Source organism: Dromiciops gliroides, chromosome 2 (assembly GCF_019393635.1).
Source record: "Dromiciops gliroides isolate mDroGli1 chromosome 2, mDroGli1.pri, whole genome shotgun sequence".
Taxonomy (NCBI): Eukaryota; Metazoa; Chordata; class Mammalia; order Microbiotheria; family Microbiotheriidae; genus Dromiciops; species Dromiciops gliroides.
In genome coordinates, this window is record NC_057862.1 from 37,410,415 (window position 1) to 37,438,006 (window position 27,592).

The window sequence follows — 27,592 nt, forward strand, 5'->3', positions numbered from 1 at the left end:
AAAAACTCTATGACACTTTCTATGTTCCCAACACTGTGCTAAAAGCTTTATAAATATGATCTAATTTAATCCTCAAAACTACCTAAGAAAGTACTATTATTATCCCCATTTTACGGATGAGGAAGCTGAGCCAAATTATGGGTTAGTGATTTGAGAATAATAGCAAAATTAGCACCCTGGCTCTACTCCTGTTACCATTCTGACCTTGGTCTCTAGACCTCAATTTCCTTCCCTGCTTGCTAATAGTGTTGGGCTAGAAGACCTAGTTCTCAAATAGAGAACCCTCATGATCCCATGATTCCACCACACTCCTCCTACCAAATCCTCCCCATCAAGTTTAAAGATTAGGAAATTTGAGAACAGAGATTAGTTGGCTTAAAAAAAAGTCATATGCTCCAAAAGTGGAAAAGCCAGGATCCTGCCTGAACTATGGACTCAGCCCAACTTAGAGGACCTTCTTTCCTTGTTTACAGGAGACATGGACCCTGGTCACTGCTCATAGACCTTTTTTGAACTTGACATGAACTTCTGAGCGGGCTGAAATTTCTTTAAATACTTTCTGTGTGCCAAATCCAGTGCTGCTATTATTTAATCCCTGCTCATTGGTTCCACACAGATGGAAGGAACATTGTGCAGGGACAAGAAAGAGGGACATGGATTCTGGAGGGAGCTCCCTTTGAAACAACCTTCTGACCCTTATTATCAGATAGACATGTGTTCATGAACACTTTTTGGTGCTGACATGGTGAGGAGCCAGGATTCCATTCCAGGTACTCCTGTTTCAGGATAAAATGACATTGGGGGCATCTAAATTGCAGAGCATTCAGCAAAAGATGGAATTCTACTTCATTCCAATTTGTTCTATGTTGAGGTTCAGTTTGGAGATAATAATGAGAAGAGCTATATTCTTATCAGACCTTTATGTAGCTTTTAAACTCATTCACAATGATGATGATAGCACTTTATACTGTAAAAATGTAATTTGTGCACACCTTCTCCTTTGACCATTGCAAGTATCCTGGGAGGTCAGCAGTAAACATAGTGAAGAGCCTTGGTTTTTTGGGAAGGGACTGGAAATTGGCATCAGAGGATTTGGTTTCAGATTCAAGCTTTGCTGGGGGCAGCTAGGTGACTTAGTGGATAAAGCACTGGCCCTGGATTCAGGAGGACCTGAGTTCAAATCTGACCTCAGACACTTGAAGCTTACTAGTTGTGTGACCCTGGGCAAGTCACCTAACCCTCATTGCCCTGCCCCCCTCCAAAAAAAATAAATACAGTACTTTGTCTCCAGTTATTTTTTGTTTGATACATTTTAAGACAACTCTAGTCCCACAGGCTCTTTTGTCGCCCTCAAACCTCTCCCCACCAATATGTCACCCTTTTTCCCAGTTTTAGAGTTTTACTTAAATTATCGGTTTGTTCCTCTTCCTTTTCTTCTTTAATTGATAGCCCTCATGCTTATTCATTCCTTCTTTAATGTCTGTATTATTCATGGAATTAAAGCATCTACTGAACCAATTTCAAGTTCCTCCTTCTAAACATATGTTTCATTGCCTCGGAGGATTTGCCTTGAGCCACTTTTTGTATTCTTATTCACTCTTGTGTATATCAATTTCTATAGCACGTGGAGAGGATAAAAATACTGTCACATTATAGGAATTTTCCCATGTCACTCAGGTGGTAACCATTTATTAAGTGCCAACTCTGTGTGTAAGGGGCTAAAATTCTAGCTAGTCTGTCGGTCATCAATAAATTATAAGCTTTAGCAAGAGTTTAGACTTTTAAGCATTTATTAAGGGGAATAAGAATTTGGTGAAGAGAAAGAGGCCTAGATTTATCTGTCTATTTCAGGGAGCCCACATTTCTGCTCCACTCTCCACGAGAGTCCTGAGGAAAGAGGGCAAGAGAGTGATCCTCACCCCTTCTTCATCCCACAAGCCTCCTGTAAAACTGGGAACATCCTGTCCACACACACACACAGCTCCAAGCTAATTGGCTGGTAGATTTGATAGACAGTACCCATGAGCAAATGTCACTTCCTGACACCAAAGAAAAGCTGCATGGCTTGCCCTCAGATACCTTCTCCTCATGGTGGAGCTTTCCTACAATAACTCTCCAGCAGGTGACATCACTCCAATTGTTACATGTGTCAGGTACTGTGCTAAGTCCTAGAGATAGAAATGAAAAATTTAGTTCCTATTCTCAAGAAACTCACACTCTAATCTTTTACCATATATGCCCTTGCCATGATAATTTTCTTTCTTCTTTGGCATATATTCTTCTCTCTGGGTCTTCTTCTGGATTCTGGTTTCCTCCAGGAGCACTGATTCCCCTTATTCTTTGAAAAGATTTTATCCATGAAATCTTAATTTTCTCTCAAATCTGTTTCAGATTACACCCATTGTAAGGTTTCCCCAAACCATGGTAACAGAATGTGTCTCCCTGCATTTAGAAGGTTCTTCACTGAGACTCCTCCCATAACTGAATTAAGATGTCTCTGTTTACCCTTTTTTAATCCCTTCACCACCTTGCTCATTCTCCTAGAGCCCTTTTTTTTTTCCTGAAAGACTACAGAAGTTATTTTCCTTCATTGTTTACCATTGACTTGATTAAGGTACATCACATTCCCCTCTGTCTTTTACATTTTCTCTGTCTTTTTATGCATGCACCTATTCTACTGTTTAGTCCCACCAAGCAAAAATTTATTCATTTGTAGGGAAGGAGAGTTAGGACATGGTATTTCAGGCCTAGTCCTCCACCATGTCCACTTTTTCTTCAAATTCTGCTTCCAACTTTGTCTCCTTGTGTACTTTTGGTCAGAAATCTCTTAATGATCCTTCTGCTCAAAAATCTACTAAAGAAAAGATTCTTTAAAAAGCAGAATTTTCCAAATGGAAAAATATGTCCAAAAATTCACTGAAGAGAAGCACTCTTTTATCTTTTTTGGTGAGGCAATGGCGGTTAAGTGACTTGCCCAGGGTCACACAGCTAGTAAGTGTTAAGTGTCTGAGGCCAGATTTGAACTTGGGTCCTCCTGACTCCAGTGCTGGTGCTCTATCCACTGCGCCACCTAGCTGCCCCAAGAAGCATTCTTTTAAAAGTAGAACTGACCAAATGGAAAAACGTGCAAAATTTGCTAAAAAAAAAAAAATCCTTAAAAAGTATCACCGGCCACATGGAAAAGGAGGCAGGAAAGCTTACTGAGGAAAATAATAACTTAAAATTTAGAATTGGGCAAGTAAAAGCTAACAACTCCATCAAGCATCAAGAAACAAAAAAAAAAATCAAAAGAATGAAAAAATAGAAGAATATTTACAATATCTCATTTGAAAAACAACTGACCAGGAAATTAGATGAAGGAGAGATAATTTAAGAATTATTAGATTATCTGAAATGTGTGATTTAAAGAGTGTAGGCAATAACTTTCAAGAAATTATCAAGGAAGGGGCAGCTAGGTGGAATAATGGATAAAGCATTGGCCCCGGATTCAGGTGGACCTGAGTTCAAACCCGGCCTCAGATACTTGACACATACTAGCTGAAATTACTTAACACTCATTGCCTGCCGCCCCCCCAAAAAATTTTTTTTTAATTATCAAGGAAAATTGCCTGGGTATTCTAGATATTCTAGAACCACAGGGTAAAATAGAAACTGAAAGAATCCACTGATCACTTCCTGAAAGAGAACATTTTCCTGGAAAGAAAAAAACATCATGCTTAGAAATCTCCATGGAAAATCACAATGTAAAGCCAAAGTGAAACACGCTCATTGCACCAGGACAATAGAGGGGAAAAGAGTAAAAATGAAGGATGTAGATGGGCAAAAATGTTGAGAACTATTATCATCAGTTAGATTTCAGTCCTTGATGGTCACTAGGGGCAGAAAGGAATTCCTTCTTCATACCATTCTTCACATGGCAAACCCTTGTATAGTGGATCTTGAAATAAGATCTTAGTTCCACTAAAATAAGGAGGCAGGTGAGCCAGCCTAGAGCCTCAGGTCTAGGAGTCTGAGAAGAAGCCAGACCATGGAAATGCTATAAAAGAAAGTGTATCAAATGCTACAGTGGGGTGATGGGTCCTCAGAAGAACTACCATGAAGCTCAGGCAGAAGAAGGTTGGAAGGGGAAGAGAATTCTTCCATTAGAGTGACAGGCAGAGATTGAAAGTATTTCTCTTTACCAATGGAAAAAGGCACAAAGTAGTCACTTTTCTTGAATTTCCCATTCTTATCCAGGAAGTGCTGGGGGTCAAACTGGTCAAGGTTGGGAAACTCTTTGCTGTCACGCAAGACTGGGGAGAGCAGTGGGAAGATTGTTATACCCTATAAGGATTAAATTCCAGCTGAGAGTCAGTTATCATCATAAATACATTTAATATGCCACTTCCAAGAATCTTCACTGGCTCTCTATTATCTCTAGTACAAAATGGACACCCCTTTGTGTATAGTATAGAATAGAATTTCCAGGCATTGAAAATCTGAATAGAAGAAGAAGAAGAGGAAAGGAAGGAAAAGAAAGAAAGAAGAAAAGAGGGAAGGATAAAGAAAGAATAAGAGGAGGAAAGAGAAAAGAATGAAGGAAGAAAAGAGAAGAAAAAAAGAAAAGAAAGACTGAGATAAAGTTTGGGTAGAATGTCATTTTCTACTCAATTTAACTGGGAGTGAAATTAAAAAAGAATGGAAATGAGTAAATAATCTAGACCAGAATATTAAACAATGAATATACACTATATAATTAAGAACAACTATTCAAAATTATCTAATAAATGAGAAAACAAGGCATTAAGTATTATAGGACTCTCAGTAATAAAGGAACAATACCCTAGAGATAGCTACATGGGAAAATGGACTTGGAATCAGGAAGACCTCAGCTCAAATCCAATTTCAAATACTTTTTAGTTTTGTGACACTGAGCAAGTCATTTCACCTCTGACTGCCTCCATTTCTTTCTTTCTAAAATAGCTATAATAATAGCATCTGCATCCTGGAGTTGGTGTAAGACACAAGTGAGATAACACTTGTAAAGTGCTTTATAACTTTTGAGGCATGATATAAATGCTAGCTATTATTATTATTAAAGTGTTTCACAAGGAGAGAGAAAATAATTAAAAGAAGGAATAAAGATAAAGAGTGGGCTGAAATAACAGGTCTCAAAAATTTAAAAAGCAAATGGACAATTTAGAGCATAAAATAAATAATGTCTCTAAAGCTGTATATATTCTTTTAGGTTGAAACTAGCAGATTTGGTACTAAAATAGACATTTTAACACAAAATTTAGAAACAACAATATTGAAAGAACACATTGTCTCTCTATAAGCCAAAATGATCTTGAAAACAAGACATGAAAAAAATAACTTAAGGATCTTAAATATCTTAGAAATACAGAATTAATGGTCAAGGGATATGAATAGGCAGAGAAAGAAATCAAAGTTATCTGTAGTCATACCAAAAAAATATCCTAAATTATTATTGATTAGAGAAATGCACATTAAAAAAAACTCTGTGTTACCACCTTACACCTATCAGAATGGCTAATATGACAAAAATATGATTGTAATGGAATATTATTGTGCTTTAAGAAATGACAAGCAGGATGATTTCATAAAAATCTTGAAAGACTTACATGAACTGATGTATAGTGAAGTGATCAGAACCAGGAGAACTCTGTGTACAGTTACAGCAATATTGTTTTGATGAAGAACTGTGAAGGACTTAGCTATTTTCAGCAGTACAATGATCCAAGACAATCCTAAAGGACTAATGATGAAGGATACTATCCACCTCCAGAGAAAGAACTGATTTTGATTGAATACAAACTGAAGCATGCTATTTTTCAATGTTTCTTTCATTTTTTCTCTTATTAGAATCTTATGTAAAATTACCTTATGGAACTGTTTTTACATAATTGCACATGTATAACTTATATCTGATTTCTTACCACTTCAGGGAGGGATCGGGGGAGGGAGGAGCAGAATTTGGAATTCAAAACTTTAAATAAAAAAATGTTTAAAATAAAAAAAAGAAATGTAGAATTAATTTTAAATCCTGCACAGAATACTTCAATAAAGAAAAGATATACAATTGTTAACAATTGAGGACAAAATATATACTTATAAAATTAAGAGGCTACCCAAGAGAAAGAACCATCAAATTTAACACATCAAGAACTATAGTGTTCTCAGATCTTCAACACTAAAAAGTATTTTGGGCAATGAAAAAGAAGCCCTTACCTACCAAGGGAATGAAATTTGAACCGGTCAGGACTATTCCTCTTCCATGAGAAATCAAGGAAGAGACTGGAAAACAATAATATCCAAAGCAAAGCAGGGGGCAGCTAGGTAGTGCAGTGGATAAAGCACCAGCCCTGGATTCAGGAGGACCTGAGTTCAAATCTGGCCTCAGACACTTAACACTTACTAGCTGTGTGACTCTGGGCAAGTCACTTAACCCTCATTGCCCCGCCAAAAAAAAAAAAAAAGCAAAGCAGATTGGGTTATAGTCCTTAATAAGTAACTCTGCAGGGGACAGCTAGGTGGAGCAGTGGATAGAGCACCGGCCCTGGATTCAGGAGTACCTGAGTTCAAATCTGGCCTCAGACACTTGACACTTACTAGCTGTGTGACCTTGGGGCAAGTCACTTAACCCCCATTGCCCTGCAAAAAAACAAAAACAAAACAAAACAAAAAAGTAACTCTGCAACTATGAGCTTAATACTGCACAAAACAAGATGGACTCACAACCATCAATATTGTAAAAATGAACAATTTTGAAAGATTTATTAATTCATATCAATTCAATTATCAATCATCAGCACAGAGTAATGATGAAGAATGCTAGCTATTTTCTGAGAGAGCTGATGGACAAGTATGCAGAATGAGACCATATTTTTGGATCTAGACAATATAAAAATTTATTTTTTATTATGTTTGTTTGTTAACAAGGGTTTTATTTATCTTTTTTTCATTGGGTGCGAGGAAATAAATGTTTGTCAAAGAAAAATGGACTTATAGAAAAAGGAATAGATTTCAGACATTTTCTAAAAAGAAACTCAAAGTGAGTCTGGTATTTGACCTGGAATACTTCAAACCAGGCAAGCATAAGATGAATAAAAAGGTAATGAGAAAAGATTAAGCAATGGAATCAATAATGTTATGTTTTTATTTCAACTTAACATTATTTTTGAAAAACCTCTCATTGGCTCAGGGCCACTGAAAAAAACAAAGATAAAAATCATAGAGGCAAAAACAACAAAGTGTCAAGATATCTGAAGGGGGGGGTGGTTAAAAGAGTCTTCAAGGATAGTTTGATTTTGGTTTTGTTTTTTTTTTCAACAAACATTCATTTTACTTTTTCCAGTTACATGTAAGGGTAGTTTTCAACATTCATTTTCATAAGATTTATAGTGTTCCAAATTTTTCTCCCTCCCTCCCTCCCTCCTTTCCCCCCCCCCCACAAGACAGCAACCAGGTTATATATGTATAATCCAGAAGTGCTCTTTTATCAGTTCTTTCTTTGGGGGTGGATAGTAAGCTTTGTCATTAGTCCTTTGGGGTTGTCTTGGATGATTGCATTGCTGAGAGTACTTAAGTAATTCACAATTGCTCATTGAACAGTACTGCTGTCACTAAGCACAATGTCCTCCCAGTTCTGCTCACTTCACTACACATCAATTCATGAGTCTTTCCAGGTTTTTCTGAGATCATCCTGTTTGTTATTTCCTATAGCCCAAGACCATTCCACCACAATCATATACCAGAGCTTCTTCAGTCATTCCTCAATTGATGGACATTCCCTTGATTCTCAATTCTTACCCACCACAAAGAGTTGCTATAAATATTTTTTGTACAATTTTCCCCCCTTTTCTCTTTTTCATGATTACTATTGTTAACTGTTTCCCTTCCATCCTATTCCCTTCCCCATGATATTTATTCTATTATCCATCTTCTTTCATCCTATCACTCTTCAAAAAGGGTTGGCTTCTGTCTGTCCCCTCCCCCAATCTGCCTTTCCTTCTTTTGCATCTCTCTCTTGATTCCCTTTCCCTTCTATTTTCCTGCAGAGTTAGCGAGATTATTCCACCCAAATTCCCTCCATTCCCTCCTTGAGCCAATTCTGATGAGTGTTAGGCTCATTTACTGCCCAGATAAAATAGATTACTCCACCCAGTTGGGTGTGTGTGTTAGTCCCTCCTGGAGCCAACTCTGATGAGTGTAAAATTAATTTACTGCCCTGCTCCTCCCCCATCTCTTCCACCACTCCATAAGCCTTTTCCTATTTCTTTCATGTAGGATTTCACATCTGCTCTTCCCCCTCCCCCAGTGCATTCCCCTTACCCCTCAATTTAAGCCTAAAGATGTCATCATGGGGCAGCTAGGTGACACAGTGGACAAAGCATCCACCCTGGACCCAGGGGTATCCCAGGCAGAACCCAGCCTCAGACATAAGATAGTCACAACAGCACAACCCCAGGTATGTCCCCCAAACTCCAATGTTTTATGGTTCTCTAGGGTCTTGTATTTGAAAGTCAAATTTGCCATTCAGTTCAGGTCTTTTTATCACAAATACCTGAAAGTCCTCTTTTTCAATTAAAGTCCCATTTTTTCATCTGAAGATTATGATCAGTTTTGCTGGGTAGGTGATTCTTGGTTGTAATCCCAATTCCTTTGCCCTCTGGAATATCATATTCCATGCCTTCTGGTCCTTTAATGTAGAAGCTGCTAGATCTTGTGCTATCCTGACTGGGGCTCCACAGTACTTGAATTCTTTCTTTTTGGCAGCTTGCAATATTTTCTCCTTGACCTGGGAGCTCTGGAATTTGGCTATAATATTCCTAGGAGTTTTCCTTTTGGGATCTTTTTCTGGAGGTGATTGGTGGATTCTTTGAATTTCTATTTTATCTTCTACTTATAGAATATCAGGGCAAATTTCCATAAGAATATCTTGGAAGATGATGTCTAAGCTCTTTCCTTGATCATAGTTTTCAGGTAGACCAATAATTTTCAAATGATCTCTCCTCAACCTATTTTCCAGGTCAGCAGTTTTTCCCAGAAGATATTTTTAACATTGCCCTCTATTTTTTTTATTCATTTGGATTTACTTTATTGTGTCTTGGTTTCTCATAAAGTCACTAGCTTCCATTTGTTCAATCCTAATTCTTAGGCAATTATTTTCATCAGAGAGCTTTTGTACCTCCTTTTCCATTTGACCAATTTGCCTTTCCAAGCTGTTGACTTTTTTCTCATGTCTTTCCTACATCACCCTCATTTCTCTTTCCACTTTTTCCTCTACCTCTCTAACTTTATCTTCAAAGTCCTTTTTTAGTGCCTCTATGGCCTGAGACCAATTAATATTTTTCTTGGAAGCTTTAGATATAGAGGCCCTGACATTGACATCTTCCTCTGAGTGTGCACCTCGATCTTCCTTGTCACTGAAGAAACTTTCTATGGTCCACACCTTTCTCTGTCTGCTCATCTTGCCTTTCTTTTTCTTGACTTTTAGCTCCTTAAAGTGGGGCACTGTCTCCAGGCTGCACTATCCCAAGCTTCAGAAGTCCCAGGTGGTATGATTTAAGTAGGATCAGGTTCTTCACTCACCTGGTCTGTTCCTTGGTCCATAAATACAAAGTAAATATGCAGAGGTTTTGGGCTGACACATTAACAACAGGAGAAATGAGAGAAGGCTACTTGAAAGACTTAGGAGCTAAGTATGGAAGGATATTAGGGCTGCTAAAAGTTAAGTAAAGAGAGTGGGAGCATTCCAGGCATGGGGGTCAGACTGTTTAAAGGCAAAGAGGCAAAAGATGGAATATTGTGTAAGGGGAACAACAAGCAAAACAGTTTGGCTGGAGCATAAAGGGTGTGAAAGGGAAGAATGTGTAACCAGTCCAGAAAGAGAGGCGGGAGCCAAATTGTTCAGGTATTTAAATGCCAAAGAAATGAGTTTGTGTGTTTTGTCTTAGGAGCCCTGAAGCTTCCTGATCATGGGAGTGCTCCACTGAGTCTTGCACTTTATGCATGTTATCTTTGCAGTTTTGTGAAGAATGACTTGAAGATCTTGATGAGTGGGATGGGAAGTACACTCACTGACCCCTGTAATAGAGACTCAAGGAGAAAGGAGGCCAAAGCATTGATTTTATTTCTTTCGAAAGAAAGGTGTACCACACTCACTGGGACAACCAGGAGGTGTGACACACCGGGATTAGAAATCAAGCAGTTTTTATACTTTTTACAGGCATCTAATTTGAGCAAAAATGTGGTAATTGGGTTCAGCAATAAATCTTTCTCCTGGGATGTTCAGTGATAAGTCCCTCTCTCCTGGGTCAGAGTGCCCCAACCTCAGGGGTTCAGCCATAGGTTATTTTGCAAAATTTCATGTTTCAGCAACAATTTATCATATCTACATAATGTCTCAGTGCAGACCCTATGAAGCAATTTTTAAGTTGATATGCCTATATTTAGAAAGGGGGATAGTAGCTTCCCGTTATTGCCTCTCTCTAGAGAAAAAACAGAGAGAGAGAAATAGGGGGCTTTAAGGGGCTTTAAGACTTTGAGATCAGATCACTAGGCCGAAGGGGGGGCACTTTCCATCTCAGTGGAGGGTCATATCCATATGTCCCTCTCATTGATACTTGGAGAGCTGTCAGGAGAGAATTGTTATTGTCTTGGTGAGAAATGATGGTAACCTGAACTAAAATGATTGTGGTGTCAATACAGAGAAGAAAGCATTAAGGATACTGCTGGAATGGGGTTGGTGAAAGAGAACGTATTTACTCTCTCATCCCCATCCCCACTTCCACATTATCAGGAGTTATTTGGACAGTTCAGATCCTGTTCAGCACTGTTCAGAACTTCCAGAATGATTTTTCCTTCTAGAGAATGTTTAACCCATTGAGTTAGAATAGAAATAAGCATTTATCAAACATCTTCAATGTGCTAAGCATCTTACAAATTTTATCTCATTTGGTCTTTACAATCACCACAGGAGGTAGATATTATTAAACTCACCTTATAGTTGGAGAAATGGAGGCAGGCAGAGCTTATGTGACTTGCCTAGGGTTTCGCTGATATCAAATATCTGATTCAGATTTGAACACGTCTTTCTGACTTAGGCTCAGTACTCCAGCCATATCACCACCTCCTTCCTCTATCAGTCTGAGTGGAGCTATGTAGGACTAGAGGACAGTTAAGGATTAACTAGAATGTTGGGCTGATGCCCTGATGGCAACTCTAAGTCAATTTTCATCAGCAGGGGAGAGTATGGAATACAATAGGTACTTTATTTGTTTTCTGAATTAGTTTGTGGGTTTCTGTGAGGCTTTTGTATCTTTTTCTTTTTCCTGTAGGGCAAAATTAAGGCTACTCTCTGCCTGAAATGAATTAATTTTGAGTGTTTTGTGGGAGCCAGTTATAGCTAGCATTGATATAATGGTTTAAGGTTAACAATTTACTTTCCAAACATATTATTTTATCTTCGCAACCTCACTGGGAGATAAATGCTATTATCCCCATTTTACAAATGAGGAAGCTGAGGTGGACAGTGGTGATATGACTTGCCTAGGGTTACACAACCAAGAAGTGCCTGAAGTTTGGCTTTGAACGCAATCTTTTTTTTACTCCAAGTCCTACTCTGCACCCCATTTCTCCTGTTTAGAACTTCCTTAGTATGTAGTGTTTGCATTTTATCTCCCCCTTAGATTGGAAGCTCTTTGAGGGCAGAGCCGATCTTTTGCCTCTTTTTTTTTTTATCTCCAGCACTTAACAAAGTTCCTGGCCCATTTGCTTGGCAAATATTTGTTCATTGATTCCCATTATCATTCTCAAATAGACCATCCTTCTCCAAACCAGAAGGCCCATATGAGGAGCTCATCACCCAGCAAAGGAGAACTTTTCCAATCTCATTTCCAAAACGGAGTTGAGATAAACTACAGGGTCAGACCAGACAAAGCAGTTACTAGAAAGTCAGTGGCATCCTTGGAGGACACAGGCACCTTGAGACTCTCTCTGATGTTCTTTCCTGTGCTTTGAAGAGAGTGGCCTATAAGAATCCTTGGACTATCAGCCTTACTCCATAAACATTGTGCATTCCCCATATATCTTACCTGCTGCAATTTGGAGAGGTAGCAATCTATGTAGTCTTGAGGGTTATTGAGATCCACTACCTTCTGGTGCTCTTTTACTCTTTCCAAAACAAAATGATTCATTTCCTCAATATTTTTGAAAATTATTTTGTGTTCTCCAGAGAGGTACACTCTGAATGCTGGTAAAAAGTTGTAGAGCTACACCATCCACCCCCCAACCCAAAAAAACACAAGTGAGTTTACTGTCATGAAGAAACAACTTTAAATCTCTACTTATAACTTATTATGTTTTGTTCAAAGGCATTGCATTTCTTTTAAAATTTAATTGCATTTTTCATTAACAAAATGTATGCTTCTCTCATATTCACTACCCATTGGAGAAAAAGAAAAATAAAACCCTTGAAACAAATATACAGGCAGGCAAAGCAAATCCCCACCTTGGCAGTAGCCAGAAATGTATGGCACATTCTCCATTCTGAGTGCATCCCCTCTCTGTCATGAGGTGGGTAGCACAGTTCATTTTGCTTCCCCTTGCTCTAGTCATTTTGATAATGTACAAATTGTTTCTGCTCAGTCTATTGTTGTTCTTCAGTTGTTTTAGTCATATCTGACTGTGTAGGGCCCTATTTGGAATTTTCCTGGCAAAAATACTGAACTGGATTGTTATTTCCTTCTCCTGCGCATTTTACAGATGAGGCACAGAGGCAAACAGGGTGAAGTGACTTGCCCAGGGTCACACAGGTCATAGTTGTCTGAGGCCAAATTTGAACTCAGGAAAATGAGTCTTCCTGAAGTTAGGCATGGTGTTCTATCCATGATGCCACCTAGCCACTCACTTTACTTGGTCTATTCATAATGTCTTTCTAGGTCAGAAACTTTCACTTTCACCATTTTTCACAACATTGTATTCAAATAACATAATATTTTCAGGTATTCTCCAGTTGATGAGTGGCTCCTTAGTTTCCAGTTCTTTACAACCACAAAAGCTACTTTCAGTATTTGGCACATAGTTGTCAAGTTTGCATATTTTTTTCTATTAAAAAAATTCTTCTTGGGTACAGGCCAAGTAGTGGTATTGTTGGTTCAAAAGATACTCATTTTTGTGGGATAGATTGCTAGACCAACTCACAGCTATACCAACAGTATGTCAGTGTGCTGGTTTTCCCACAGTTCCTCCAAAATGTGTTATTTACCTTTGTTTAAATGCATTTTGAAACTTGTGGAAAGAGGTCAGGACTTTTCCTTGTTTTTAAGAAAGTCACTTGAGGCCAACTTTTATGACAACTTCTAAATTACTTTAAACTGGCAGAATGTTTTTAAAGACTTGCATTCAGGAAAGACTTGATGTTAGTTATGAAAGATGGGGAGTTTCTAGCAGCCACCAGAAGACAGAACATTTTACCCTAATCAGACAGCAAATTTCAGGGTTATACCCAACCGAACCAGGGAAGGCAGAAGCCATTGGCCTCATTGAATTTCAGGGAGTAACAGTCTCATTTCTCAAGTTGAAACTGATCATGGAGCAGAGAGAAAAACCTGGACAGAAGATAATGCTTCTTTCCCCTCTAGAGATAGGATGTTGGCAGATCACAGCATTCCCAAATTCTTACAGGGGTGATTTAGGATAGGGGGGAAAACAATTAACTAGAGATTTTATAAAAAGAAAAGCTATGACCATCGGGCTAGCTCAGCACTTGAAGTGAGAGGAAGAGAAAGATTCTCTTTAGAGCAAAAAGTGTAAAATCAACTTCTTTGCATTTTCTTTTATTTTTCAATTAATAAACATTGTCTCTCCATGCCCTTTGAATGTACAATTTAATGAACTGCTATAACAAATATGAATATCATAGCAAAACAAAATTTCCACATAGTCTATGTCCATAAATGTATGTCTCATTCTGCATATTGAATCATTCACCTCTCTGTGAGAAAAACAGGAGCATACTTCATCATGGAGTCTCTGGAATAAGTACCGAACATTGCATTGACAAGAATAATTAAGTCTTTTAAAGTTTTTTTGTTTGTTTACAACATTTTTGTCATTAGATAAAATGATCTGTTTCTTCTCATTTCATTCTCTATTGGATTACACATTTCTTCCCCGGCTTTTCTGAACACATTCTTTTCACTAGTTCTTTCATTAAAATAGTATTACATTACATAAATACAATATAATTTTTCATCCATTCCCAAACTGATGGGTACCCACCTCAATTCTGAAATTTCTAGCACAACAAATAGGTACTACGGTTATATTTTAAAGTATGAATCTTTTTCATTTTTCTCTGTAGGGGTTAAAATGTTTCAAGACTGGGGCAGGTAGGTGGTGCAGTGGATAAGGCACAAGCCATAGATTCAGGAGGACCTGAGTTCAAATCCAGCCTCAGACACTTGACACTTACTAGCTGTGTGACCCTGGGCAGGTCACTTTAACACTCATTGCCTCACAAAAAAAGGTTTCAAGAGTATACAGTTTAGTGACTTTTGAGGCACATTTCCAAAAGACTTTCCAAAATGACTACACCAACATCATACTAATATGCTAATCTTGCTGCACCTCCAACAATGTTTGTCACTTTATTCTTTTACCATCTTTGCCAAATGAAAGCAATATTTGCTTTAATTTTTACTTTCTCGAATTAGTCATGATTTGCAACAATCTTCCATTTGCTTGCTTGTTACCTAGATGTCTTTCCTTGAGAAATTCATGTTCATATCTTGTGTCCATTTATCAACTGGAAAATGGCTACAATAAATTTGCATCAATTCCTTATAAATCTTGTCAACAATAACTTTATCACAGAAAATTTTTCACCAAGTAACTGTTTCCCTTCTAATTCTAACTGCATTGATTTTGTGTGTGCCAACCATTTTCAATTTTATGTATCAAAATTGCTCCTTTTATCTTCTGAGATTGTCTAAGTCCATTGTTTTGTCATTAAGTCTTTCCACTTTCCTTTATGTGAAAGAGAATTTTGTCCTTGTATCTCCAAGTTGGATGTGATATGATCTTTTATATATGCCATGTAAACTGTGAAGCTAACCTTTGTATATAGGGTGTGAGTTGTTGGTCTTCACTACATTTTGCCAGAATAATTTCTAGTTTCTCTAGTATTTTTTTTGTCAAATATTGACTCCCTACACAAATAACTAAATTAGCTTATTTCTATTTGCAGTATACCCCATGAATGTAGCTGATCAATTTCTCTTTTTTTCAATTGGTACAAGTCATTTTGAGGTCTGGTCCTGCTATGCTCACTTCTTCCTCCATTTTAAAATGATTTTCCTTGAGCTTCTTGACATTTTGTCCTCCATATAAATGTTATCATTTTTCTAGTACTATCTATCGAGTGATCCTTCAATTTGCGTGGCATTATACAAGTAAATGAATTGAGGTAGTATTGCCCCTGTCTTTATATTAGTTCAGCCTACCTATGAGTGATTAATATTCCTTTAGTTATTTGGGTCACTCCTCATTTCCACAAGGAGAGTTTTGTAGTTGTATTGAAACAGTTTCTATGTGCATGCAGGTTATTAGAATCCCTGGTTTTTTGTATGTTCTATAGTTTTTAATGGCATTTCTTCTTTTTTCTCTTCCAATTTGCTTTTGTTGATAATATACAGAAATATTGGTGAATAATATGAATTTATTTGACACCTAATGACTTTCCTGGAGTTACTAACTGAAAAGCTAGTTAGGAGTTAAGCAGTGATTGATACATTTCCTCTATCAGTTTTCCTGTTGCTCCTGGTTCTGGGATGGGGGTGATCCTGAGATATCAAAGGATCTAGAAACTCTCATCCCTGTGGAAAAGATTTCAAGAGAAGCCATAACATGTCTTTATCATTCTTTGTGTGTTTTTTGGTGGGGGAGGGGAATCAGGGAATATGCTGTATATAGCTTTCTCACTATAAGTTCAGCTAAATGAATTTGTGCTAATCAATTACTAATCCATTTAGGTCAATTCCATGAATACTTGTAAAGTACTTAATCAATATAGAGCAGAATATGAAGTGTTCAGAGAGATACAAAGTTTCTAAAAGATATAAACCCTGCTCATGTGGAGTTTATTTTCTAGTAGTAGAATTAGATAAATACACATAGATAACTCAAATAATTAAAATATTATTGGTGCATCAGAAATATGCATATAAAATCCTATGGGAGATCCTATGGAATATAATATCATAGCTGATTTCAGGGAACAAAGTAGGGTTTAAGAAGCAGGTGGCATTCAAGTGGAACTTTAATGGGTGGGTAGAAATCCAACAGATAAAGAGGGGACCTGGATGACACTCTAGGAATTGGAGATAGGGGAAACAAAGCCACAATGTCAAAGCAGCACAGGGTTTGACTGTGAGACATAGAATGTTCCAGGTTGGATCAGTCATAGGACAAAGAGGTGAGTCCTATGTGGATCAAGCTAGAGAGTTAACGTAGTGCCAGATTTGGAGGGTCTGGAATGACAGACAAACTGGATAATTTTTTCTACTTCTTAGGAAAGCCTGATTTGTTTATATCTGCAAGGATCACATCCCCAATCTAAGGCATTTCCAGCCTCCAGGTAGCATTAATGGTTTTCAGATAAAAAGGGAAAGAGCAGTGAGTGAAGAGCAGGATAGTCTCTGGCTCCTATAAAACTGGAGAAGGAAACTGAGGCCAACATTTCATGAAATTCTCACCACTCACTCTCCTTGCCAAGACTGAGGAGGCTTGGACTGACCAGGGTGCTGAAATTCAGAATATCAGCAAAAGGACTTAGAGATGTTAATGATTCATGTTTCTTGCTAAGATTAGTTCATGTCTCTTTTGTAAAGATGAGATCATATGTTCTTCAACAGAGAATGATTAAGTGAAAAAACTGTGGGATATGGAGTCAGAAGAGCATGCCCTGGGACACAAAGGGTGATCTTGGGTAAATCATGTCACTTCTCAGTACCTCAGTTTCCTCCAGTAGTAATAATAATAATAATAAAAAATTAAAATAACAACAACAATAATAATAACAATAACAACAGCTAGTGTTCATATAGATCTGTATAAGTACTCAAAGTGTTTTACATATGAGGATCATTTGAGTCCCACAAAAACATTGGTGGGTAAGTGTTATTATTATCCCCATTTTATGGCTAAGGAAACTGAGGATGGGAGAAATGAAGTGATTTTTCAAGGGCCATGCAACTGTTAAGTGTATGAGGTAAATATCAAACTCATTTTCTTGACTCCAAATATTGTCCTCTATTCATTATTTTATTTTCTGTCTCTAAAACCTATGATATTGTGATACCCTGATCCAAGGAACAGTCAAAGGAATAGCCCTCCTGGGAACTCAGAAGAAGTGAGGTACTCTACACAAATCCCAAGAGTTTCATAAGTCCTCTCAAATCTACCCTTAAATTGGAAAATATCTCAAAACTAATTTATCCAGTGCTGTGCTACCAAATGAGGGGACCAGAAGGCAGAATATTTCATTCTTCTTCAAAAGAAACTGATATTTGAGTTAAAGGGAAATCTATTTGCATTGTAATTAAAAAAGAAGGCAAACAAGATACCAAAGCATCTGATCAATTCAATTCAATTCACAACAAGTTAATGAAATGCATCAAGCATTTATTCAGTACTCACTGTGAGCTAGGCTACAGTGATATAGACAACAATTAAGCTGTCTTCATCCTCAAAATGATTACATTCTACTGGAGAAGGATTTAGGTAGCATATGTATCCCAAACTATAAGTGGAACAGAACATGGGGAAAGGAAAAGAAAACTTGTTTTTGTCTGGATGAGGATCCTTACTTCTGGTTTCACTGAATGAGAGCTTTGATCCTTTGAAATAGACACATGTCTATTCATTGTAGAGGTTAGGCCACGGCACCCTAAAAATCAGTGTAGGCTACTGGCTGAAGTGGCTTGCTCACTTAGCTTTGGCCAACTATCTTCCCTATTCCTTCCAGAATGGACTGGCCAGGCTCTTTGTTGATAACTATTTAACTTGGCCATATCTATGAACGCTATCCTACTTTGGATATCCCAAGAACTATCAGATGTTTTTCAATATAAGTCTCATTTTTGTATGACATAGAGCTAGTTCAGATTCCTACTAGGAACAGAATATCTACTTCAGATCTTATTGGAGAGGCAAATATATCGCATGACATTATTGTCATTGAGTGGCATGGTGTATGATTGAGTGTATGAGGATGTATGTGCATGTGTGTGTGCTCATGGGTGTTGGGAACCTTGCTAAGAAATGAGAATATATGGCATGCTGATCCTACTGCTGAAACTATACAAACAGCCACAGGATAAGACAATTTGGGCCTTACCTGGCTCCATGCTTTGTTCAACAGATGAAAGTTTTCATTTAACAAGTTCATCAGATAGAGAAATTTGTCATTATTGTATTTGAATTGATCACGAAAGAGGATAGAGCAGATCACATTGCATGGGGCACAGCCAAGGAGTGGGCTGACCTGATGTGGAGAAAAGTTACCAAAGCAGGGAAAACAGCTTTAATAGAAATATTTCCATGCAGGTTGGTTCTGGGCATCTCTTCTGCTCATACTTGGATATGGTGTTTAGTTCCTTTAAGGCTAGTGAATGATGTTCTCCTGCATCATTTCTCTACTGGTTATAGGGAAGCTAGATAATATTATAATAACTGAATGTGAGAAGACAGAAGGGAGTTATCTGGCCCAGCAGAGTGATTACCTGGTCAGTGGATGAAGGGAGAGACTTTTAGAATGATTCCCAAAACAAGTAGCATGGGGATGGGTGAGCAGTTGGACCTAACATACCCAGGAGGAAAGAAGTGAAAACCAACCCTTTGTTTTCCTGAGATCTTCCACCAGACATTGGGCTTCTTCTTGAACTCTTTCTTCAATGCTTCTCTTTCCCATCCCAAAATTCCTTAGAGTCATGAGGGAAAATCTGCTGATTTGTTTCCACCTCTCTCCATGACTGAAAACAACTCCTAGACAAAGGAGAATGGGACAACGGTCATTCTAATATTGGAGGTAGATGGGGGGGGCACAGTGTGCATGATAATGGTGGGGTTTTTGGCTTAATGTATTGATCAAGTTTCATTTTATTCAATTCAAACCAAAATACTGCCATGACAGCATGGTAAATGTCAGGTAGCTTCCACATGAAGGCCCTGTGCTAAGTGCTGGGAAGAGAAGAATAAAAAGGAAACCAGTAACTATGGTCCAGAGGGGTCTCTGCTACTGGTTATACTTTGCCATATGCTTTTGCTTTTCTTTGACTCTTTTGAGTAACTGGAATTTACCTTGTCCTCTGATTGAATCATCAAATATTGGGATATCTCCTCTCTCCAGAAAAACATCTCCTCAATCAACTAGAGCTTCCTTGGTAATGCTATACCCATGTAGCACAACAACACGCTGAGTCCCAATATAAAGAGTATAGATAGGGCCATATTTTTCAGCCAGCTGTAAAAAGAATGCCAAGAAATAGGATGAAGGTCAGTGTGAAACTTTAGAAAGCTGGAATGTACCCCCACAACTACTTCATAACATTCCATATGCATGTGTACATGTCTGAGACCACATGTAATTAATGAATTCTGTGTAAACAAAGGTATAAGCCATGGGATATTGTAGTAGTAACATTTTCAATCATCTTAGTTTTGCTCCTTTTGGAATCTGAGTCATATCACATAGTATTTCTCTCAGGAGGCGTTACCCTCTGTGATACATTGGTACCTATCAATTGTCAAAAAAATTGAGAAAAGGGCTTGGGGTATATTGTTGGGTAGATAACCCATAGAAGATTTCTAGGAGGACATGAGAAAAAAACCATACAGGATGCATAGGGGATTGCTATTCTTGCTGCCTCTCCTATCATTTCTTAAATTTTTACAATATTTCTTTAGTCATCCATGGTTAACTCCAAGTAATACCTCCAAAGTTACCAATGATCATTTGCCAAACCTGATGCCTTTATCTTAATTCACATTCTCCTAGACTTCTTTACAGCATTTGACACTGTTGACTACCCTCTTCTTCCATATACTCTCTTCTCTCTGGGTTTCTCCTCTCTCTCTCTCTCTCTCTCTCTCTTTCTCTCTCTCTCTCTCTCTCTCTCTCTCTCTCTCTCTCTCTCTCTGTGTCTGTCTCTGTCTCTCTCTTTCCATCTATCTATTTCTCTTAGTCTCTCTATCTGCCTCTCTATAGTGGGTTGATTTGGTGAAAAACGTGTTCCATGTAATTGCAGGAATAACAGAATATGAAAGTATTGGAATGTTACTGCAGTTATAAGGAATGAAGAAAAGGATGGCCTCAGAGAAACATGAGAAAACTTCTGTGAACTGATATAGAATCAAGTGAGCACATCAAGAACAACTTAGGTGATAAAAAAAATGATAAAAACAAGTAACTTTAAAAACTTGAGTACTATGACCAGCATACTAAGAATCCAACATTGCATAGGATTTATGATGAAACATGATATCCTATACCCTGAAAGAAATAGGATAGACTCAGGGTTCAGGGGGAGACATTTTTTCAGATGTGGATAATGTAGGAATTTGTTTTCCTTAGTTACATATTTGCCAAAACTCATATTTTCCCCTAAAACTATGCTTTCCTCCAAACTTACCCATTTCACTTGAGGGCACAAAAGAATTAGACTTCCCTTAAAGGCACCTCCATCAATCATGATTTACAGTCATGGATTTATATTTGACTTTTCATTCTTATATATAATTAGCTATGGTCAAATCTGGTAGTTTCTATGTTCTTGTCTTCCACATCTATTCGATCTTGACTCCTTACATTTCCAGTGACCCAAGTAAGACCCTCCTCCCCTCCTTGTTTAGACTAATGTAATAGAATTGTGAGACAGGCACCCAAACTAAGTAAATAAATAAGTCACTCTGAGGGAATGAAAAAACAGAATTTGACAGATAAGTTAAAATACCACCAAGTTCTCTTGGAAATTGTAGGAGATATCAGATTGACTAATATGACAAAAAAGTAAAATAATAAATGTTAGAGAAGCTATGGAAAAATTGGAACACTAATGCATTGTTGGTGGATTTGTGAACCGATCCAACCATTTTGGAGAGCAATTTGGAACTATGCCTAAAGGGATTGTGCATACCCTTTGCCTCAGTAATACAACTACTAGGTCTATATCCCAAAGAGATCATAAAAACGGGAAAAGGACCCACATGTACAAAAATATTTATAGCAGTTCTTTTTGTGGTGGCAAAGAATTGGTAACTGAGGGAATGCCCTCAATTGGGGAATGGCTGAACAGATTGTGGTACAAGAATGCAATGAGGGGCAGCTAGGTGGTGCAGTGGATAAAGCACTGGCCCTGGATTTAGGAGGACCTGAATTCAAATCTGGCCTCAGACACTTGACACTTATAGCTGTGTGACCCTGGGAAGTCACTTAACCCTCATTGCCCTGCCCAAAAAAAATTCATCCAAGACAATTCCAAAGAACTCATGATGGAAAATGTTCTCCACATCCAGAAAAAAGAACTGTGGCTTCATAATGCAGATTGAACCATACTGTTTCTACTTTTGTTTTTTTGTCTTTGAGGTTTTTCCTTTTTGTTCTGATTCTTCTTTCACAATATGACTAATGCAGAAATATGTTTAATATGATTGTACATATATAACCTATATCAGATTGCTTTCTGTCCTGGGAAGGGGGGAGGGAAGAAAGGGAGGGAGAAAAAATTGGAACCAAAAACTTATGAAAACAAATGTTGAGGGGCAGCTAGGTGGTGCAGTGGATAAAGCACTGGCCCTGGATTCAGTAGGACCTGAACCTTGTCTCAGACACTTAACACTTATTAGCTCTGTGACCTTGGGAAAGTCACTTAATCCCAATTGCCTCACCAAAAAGAAAAAAAGGAAAACAAATGTTGAAAACTATCTTTACATGTAACTGGAAAATAATAAAATACTCTTATTATTTAAAAAAGAAAGACATTGGAGGAGATAGCCCAGAACTGCTACTCAAGGGCCTTTGTGATTAACCCTTTCATGTCAAAGACTCCTCCCTGGAGAACATTGGCTCTGCTTCCCACCCAGACCAAAAAGTCTTCCTTTAAATGAGGAGTAATCACTATGGAGAAGGGTCCCACCTTCCTCACCACTACCACTACCAATTACTAAACAACTGACCCCGGCAGGCAGATAAACCCAAGTTTCTTGGCAGTGACAGCCCAGCCCTGCACACCACTGTTCCTACTTTTATCCCAGCATCCTCCTACACCAGCCTCAAAATGGGTGGCAACTGCTTCTATAGGTGCTAAAGCCATAGCTACTGAAGGCTAGACAAGAAAAATTTCACCATCAAACTCCTGGGCACTGTGTAATAGTTCAGTATCAGAAAAGATATGATTTTTATTCGTGGAACTGACATTAAATGTGCTACATTACCATATATTTTGTTAATTTGCCCTAAGGAGCACACAGCCTTTCCAACTGACAGGCAGCTGAAATTTCTTACTCTCTGTTATCCCCACAATACTGAGCACAGAGTAGGTACTTAATAAATTATATTTTAATCCATTCTTTAATACCTTCCAAGTTAAATCCCCTGTTTCTCAGAGTTTTCCTTTGCAATGAATAATCTGTACAACTAACACCTGCATATTCCTGTGGCACACTTCTAAACATGTCATTGCTCTACTCAGTAATCTGCAAGGACTCCCTACTGCCTCCTTAACATGGCACTTAAATGCCACTACAACTAATTCCAATCTAGTTGTCCAGATTTATTTTTGTATTACCCTTCATTGCAAACTTTACATTTTTGCCAAACTACTCTGCTGGCTATATTATCTCCCAACTTCTTGCCTTTCCCCACACTGTCTCCCATGCATGGAATTAATTCCCACTCTCTCTTCCAATCAGAATCTGATCCATCCAACATGTTCTCCCCTACTTGAAAGGGTTTTTTTTTCTGGCCCTCAAATACTTACTGGTGCTTTCTCTCTGTGTTCTCTAATTTGTTTTTATTTACTTATCTATGAATTTCTTACATCTCTCTAGTAGAAGGTAAGCTCCTGGAGGACAGGAACTATTTCCTTTCAGGACGAGATTGTTTCATTCGCCATATGTTTCTCTCCTATGTCTGGTGCAGCACCTGGCACATATATAGTAGGTGCTAAAGAAGTTGTCATTTGCTAGTATTTGTCCCTCTAGCCTTGAGCCTAGTATGATGCATTACAAAAGGTAAACATTTGATCCTATTGTCGAGTTTCTTCTTTTTTTTTTTCCAAATGAATTTTTTAAGGCATTGTTTTCTTCAGTGAGATTATGTACCTTTTTTTTTTTCCATTTGGCCAGATGAAATTTTTTTTTAATTTTTAGTGAGGCAATTGGGGTTAAGTGACTTGCCCAGGGTCACACAGCTAGTAAGTGTTAAGCGTCTGAGGCTGGATTTGAACTCAGGTACTGCTGAATCCAGGGCTGGTGCTCTATCCACTGCACCACCTAGCTGCCCCCAGATGAATTTTTTTAAGGCATTGTTTTCTTCAATGAGATTATGCACCTTTTTTTCCATTTGGCCAAATGAATTTTTTAAGGCATTGTTTTCTTCAGTGAAATTATGCACTTTTTTTTTTCCATTTGGCCAGATGAATTTTTTAAGGCCATGTGCTGGGCCTCCCTTTTGCCCGAGTCAGACCGAACTTTTCCTGAAGTCTTCTAAATTATCTCTGGTTGGAAGACTGTGTCTCTCTGGCTCTTTTCAGGTTCTGTAGTTTCAGAATCCATCCAGAGGCTTGATTTAATGTTCTTTTTGAGGAAACAGAAGGAGAGCTCAGGCAGCTTGCTGATTCCTCTCCACCATCTTGGTTCTGCCCCTCGAGTTTCTTCTTTTGATACCAAAGTTTTGACAAAATAGTCAATGCATTCCTGACACCATTGCTAATGGAGATATCATTCATAGAGCCCTTAACTCATACCATCCATGACTTAGGACTCTAAATCATCATGAGTCCTGATGCAATTATTCATGTCAAAGCTTTGTGCCTCCCCTCACATACACACACAACCCAAGAAACCAGGATCCAAACCCCAAATCCAGTCCCTTTACCTGTGAGAAGGACATAGTCACATTCTTGAAATCCAATTGCAAGATGTTGCCAATAAAGGGAAGAGGAGTGGGACCTGGTGGAAGTTTTCCTGTTTTGAATCCTTGGCTCCATAGGTACAAGAAGATAAGGAAAGGACACAAGCCAAGAAGGCAGTAGTGGTGAATCCCCAAAGATCAATTGCTCTTAGAGATGGTCCTACAACTCTCAGAGGGAGCAGCTCAGGAGCCTGACTTTTATAGTCATTGGTAGGATAAAAAAGGGGGTGGGAATGCTCAGATAATAAACAGATAGTCCTTTTAAGCAAACAAGATTTGTTTTTCATTAACATTGGTTAGTTTAGCAACCAAGAGGTTATTGGGGAAATGTCCACAGATATCTTGCTTTGGAATCTGTTCTTGACCCTAACTTGGCACTAAATTCCATAGGGATAGTGGGAGTAGGGAAGGATTTTGCCTAGCTCATCTTGTTGGGGTCAGGGGATGTCAACAATCAAATTTCTGTTGGCCTATGGATGTGTGTCGAGTTAAGGAGTGAGCAAATAACCAAATTCATCCTGAGAGAAAGGGGTTATGGATTCCAGATTTCCAGATCCTGTGGGTTGAACTTCATATTAAAGAGGTCAGGTGTGATTTTCTTCTCTCATAAGCTTCCTTGGGCTTAAATGACTTCATAATTATGATTGTTATTTCTCCATCTTAAAGAACATTCTTCTTGAGAGAGAAGATGGCAGCAAAATAGGCATTAACATGCTCTGCCTACTTTCTGCCCTCTTTGTGTAGTGCCCTCCCAGCCCCAGGGGCCACCCCCCCCCCCCCCCCGCCATCTATCCCTTTCTTTGTTTTTTAATGCAGTGTTTTATTGTACACCCAACAAAAGGCCAAAAGAAATCTCTGCAGAGAAAGTGGTGAGAAGAGCGAGCGCATTTTACACATCATTGTCCACATAATCACTCCATGAAAAGGAGAGGGGAGGGGGAGGGAGCAGAGGGAGGACCCTCCCACCCAAGACAAAACATTCAGACATTTGGGACTAAAATAAAATGAAGAAAGACATTCTGTGGGCAGGAGGAGCAAATGGGGTCAAAGGGCGGGCAGGGGCGAGGTGGAAGCCTCACTACTGCCCTCACTGGGGGTCCGTTGAGGGGCTGGACACAACTTCAGGCGCTCTCTAAAACCCCCACAAGCCAAGCACTGAGGAGCCTGGCACTGGGCCCCTGATGCCCACGATGGGGGAAAATCTCCATTTGCTCCCTCCTCTACAGAAAGCCAACAATCTAGGCCTCGGAAGAAGGAAAAGGGGGCTGATTGCAGCGGAAGACCAGGGACAGCCTCTCCTTGGTTGGAGTCTGAGGAAAGGAAGAGAAAAGGAAATACAAAGGAAAAGAAGAAAAACAATTATAAGTGTAACCATTTATACCTTGGACATGTGACAAATGCTACAAATCAGAGCTTGATTTATTGTTTTATTTTTAGGTTTAAGGAAGCAATGGAAAGAAATGTTAATAGTGCAGATGAAATTCAAAGTTGTGACAGTTGTACAATTTTTTTTTTCTTGAAAGCTCACTGTGAAACATTTACCAGTCCACTCCTGAATTCTTTCCCTCTAGTGGCTCTTGAGAAGTACGAATACAAGAACTATCTAGCCCTCAAAGGTATTACTGGTTTACCATTTCCATTGTTAGATGGTGTTCTTCCCTTGATATGATCACTGAACCCTTGAAGTATGTAGTAATAATAATAATAATAATAATAATAGTTATATGACACTTTCTTCATCCCAGACTGTGCTAAAAGTTCTTTAATTATTATCTCATTTAATCCACACAACTTGAATAAGTAGTTATTATTATTATCTCCATTTTACAGATAAGGAAACTGAGTCAATTGATGGTTTAGTGACTTAAGAATAATAGACAATTAGCATTATGGCTCTACCCCCTGTCACCAATTCTGACCTTGGATTCTAGATCTCAGTTTCCTTCCTTGGTTACTGAGAATGTTGGACTATAAGACCTCGTTCTCAAACAGTGAACCATTGTGATCTTGTGATTCCAGTCCCTGACTCTCCCTTCTAAATTCTTCCCATCCAGTTTACAGATTAGGAAATTTGAACACAGAGTTCTGAAGAGTTTCACACAAGGGCATAAGACCTGATGGGTGGGAGGCAGACCTGGGATCCTGCCTGACCTGTGGACTTGCCCAAACTGAGATGAAATTCTTTGTTTATAGAAGACATGGACCCTGGTGACCTCCCATGGACTCTTTTGAATGTGGCATGAACTTCTGGGCAGGTTTAAATTTCTTTAATACTTTTCTTTGTGGCTTTTCTACTCCAGGCATCCTCTGTGAAGCTTTCTAAGCTGAGAGGATTCATCATGCCCTATGATCCTAGGGCTCTTCCAAGCATGATCGTGAGAATGACTGAGGCCGAAGGGAACACCAAAGCTTACCCATTGGCAGATGCCTAGCTCACCAAAAAGCTCCTGGACTTGGTACAGGAGTCCTGTAACTACAAGCAGCAGCAGAAGGGCACCAAAGAAACCACTAAGAGCCTCAACAGAGACATCTCTGAGTTCATCATGATAGCTGCTGATGCCTAGCCCTTGGAGATCATCCTCCACCTCCCGCTCCTGTGTGAAGACAAGAACATCCCCTACGTGTTTGTGCGCTCCAAGAAGGCACTGGGGCAGGCTTGTGGCATCTCCTGGCAGGTTACCGCATGCTCTGTCACCATCAAAGAAAGCTCCCAACTGAAGCCTCAGATTCAGTCCATCCAGCAGTCAACTGAGAAACTTTTAGTCTAGGCCCACACCTACAGCTCAGGTGTCTCTGCAGGATCCTATCTGGGAGGGCTGTGTGGCTTGTGGGCAAAGGATGGTGGGCATAGACTGTTCTCGGGTGACTTTCAATGTTAAACCTTTTTATTGCTGTTAAAAAAATACTTTTCTTTGTGCCTAATCCAGTGTTGCTATTATTTAATTCCTGCTAATTGGTTCCATACAGATGAAAAATACATGGTGCTGGGACAAGAACAAGTGATGTGGATTCTAGAGGGAGCTCCCTTTGAAACAACCTTCTGACCCTTGTTATCAGGGAGACATGTGCTCATGAACACTTTCTGGTGCTGACATGGTGAGGAGCCAGAAGGATTCCATTAGGGTGGTGAGGTCTTGCAGGTGTTCCCATTTGGGGATAATGGCACTGGGGGCATCCAACCTTGCAGAGCATTGTGGACAAAATAGAATTCTACTTCATTCCAATTTGCTCTATGATGAAGTTCAGTTTGGAGGTAATTATGAGATGAGTTACATCCTTTTCAGATCTTTATGTACCTTTTAAAATCATACACAACCATGATTATAGCACTTGATAGTGTAAAATACTAATTGTGTGCACCATTTCCTTTCACCACTGCAAGTATCCTGTGAGGTC

General features: G+C 38.7%; 2 pseudogenes; one reads left to right on the plus strand and one right to left on the minus strand.

The window, feature by feature from the left end:
- Positions 1-2,747: 2,747 nt before the first annotated feature.
- Positions 2,748-24,325, minus strand: LOC122738219 (annotated as a pseudogene).
- A 1,398-nt stretch (positions 24,326-25,723) lies between these two features.
- On the plus strand, positions 25,724-27,092 carry LOC122743187 (annotated as a pseudogene).
- Positions 27,093-27,592: the final 500 nt, after the last annotated feature.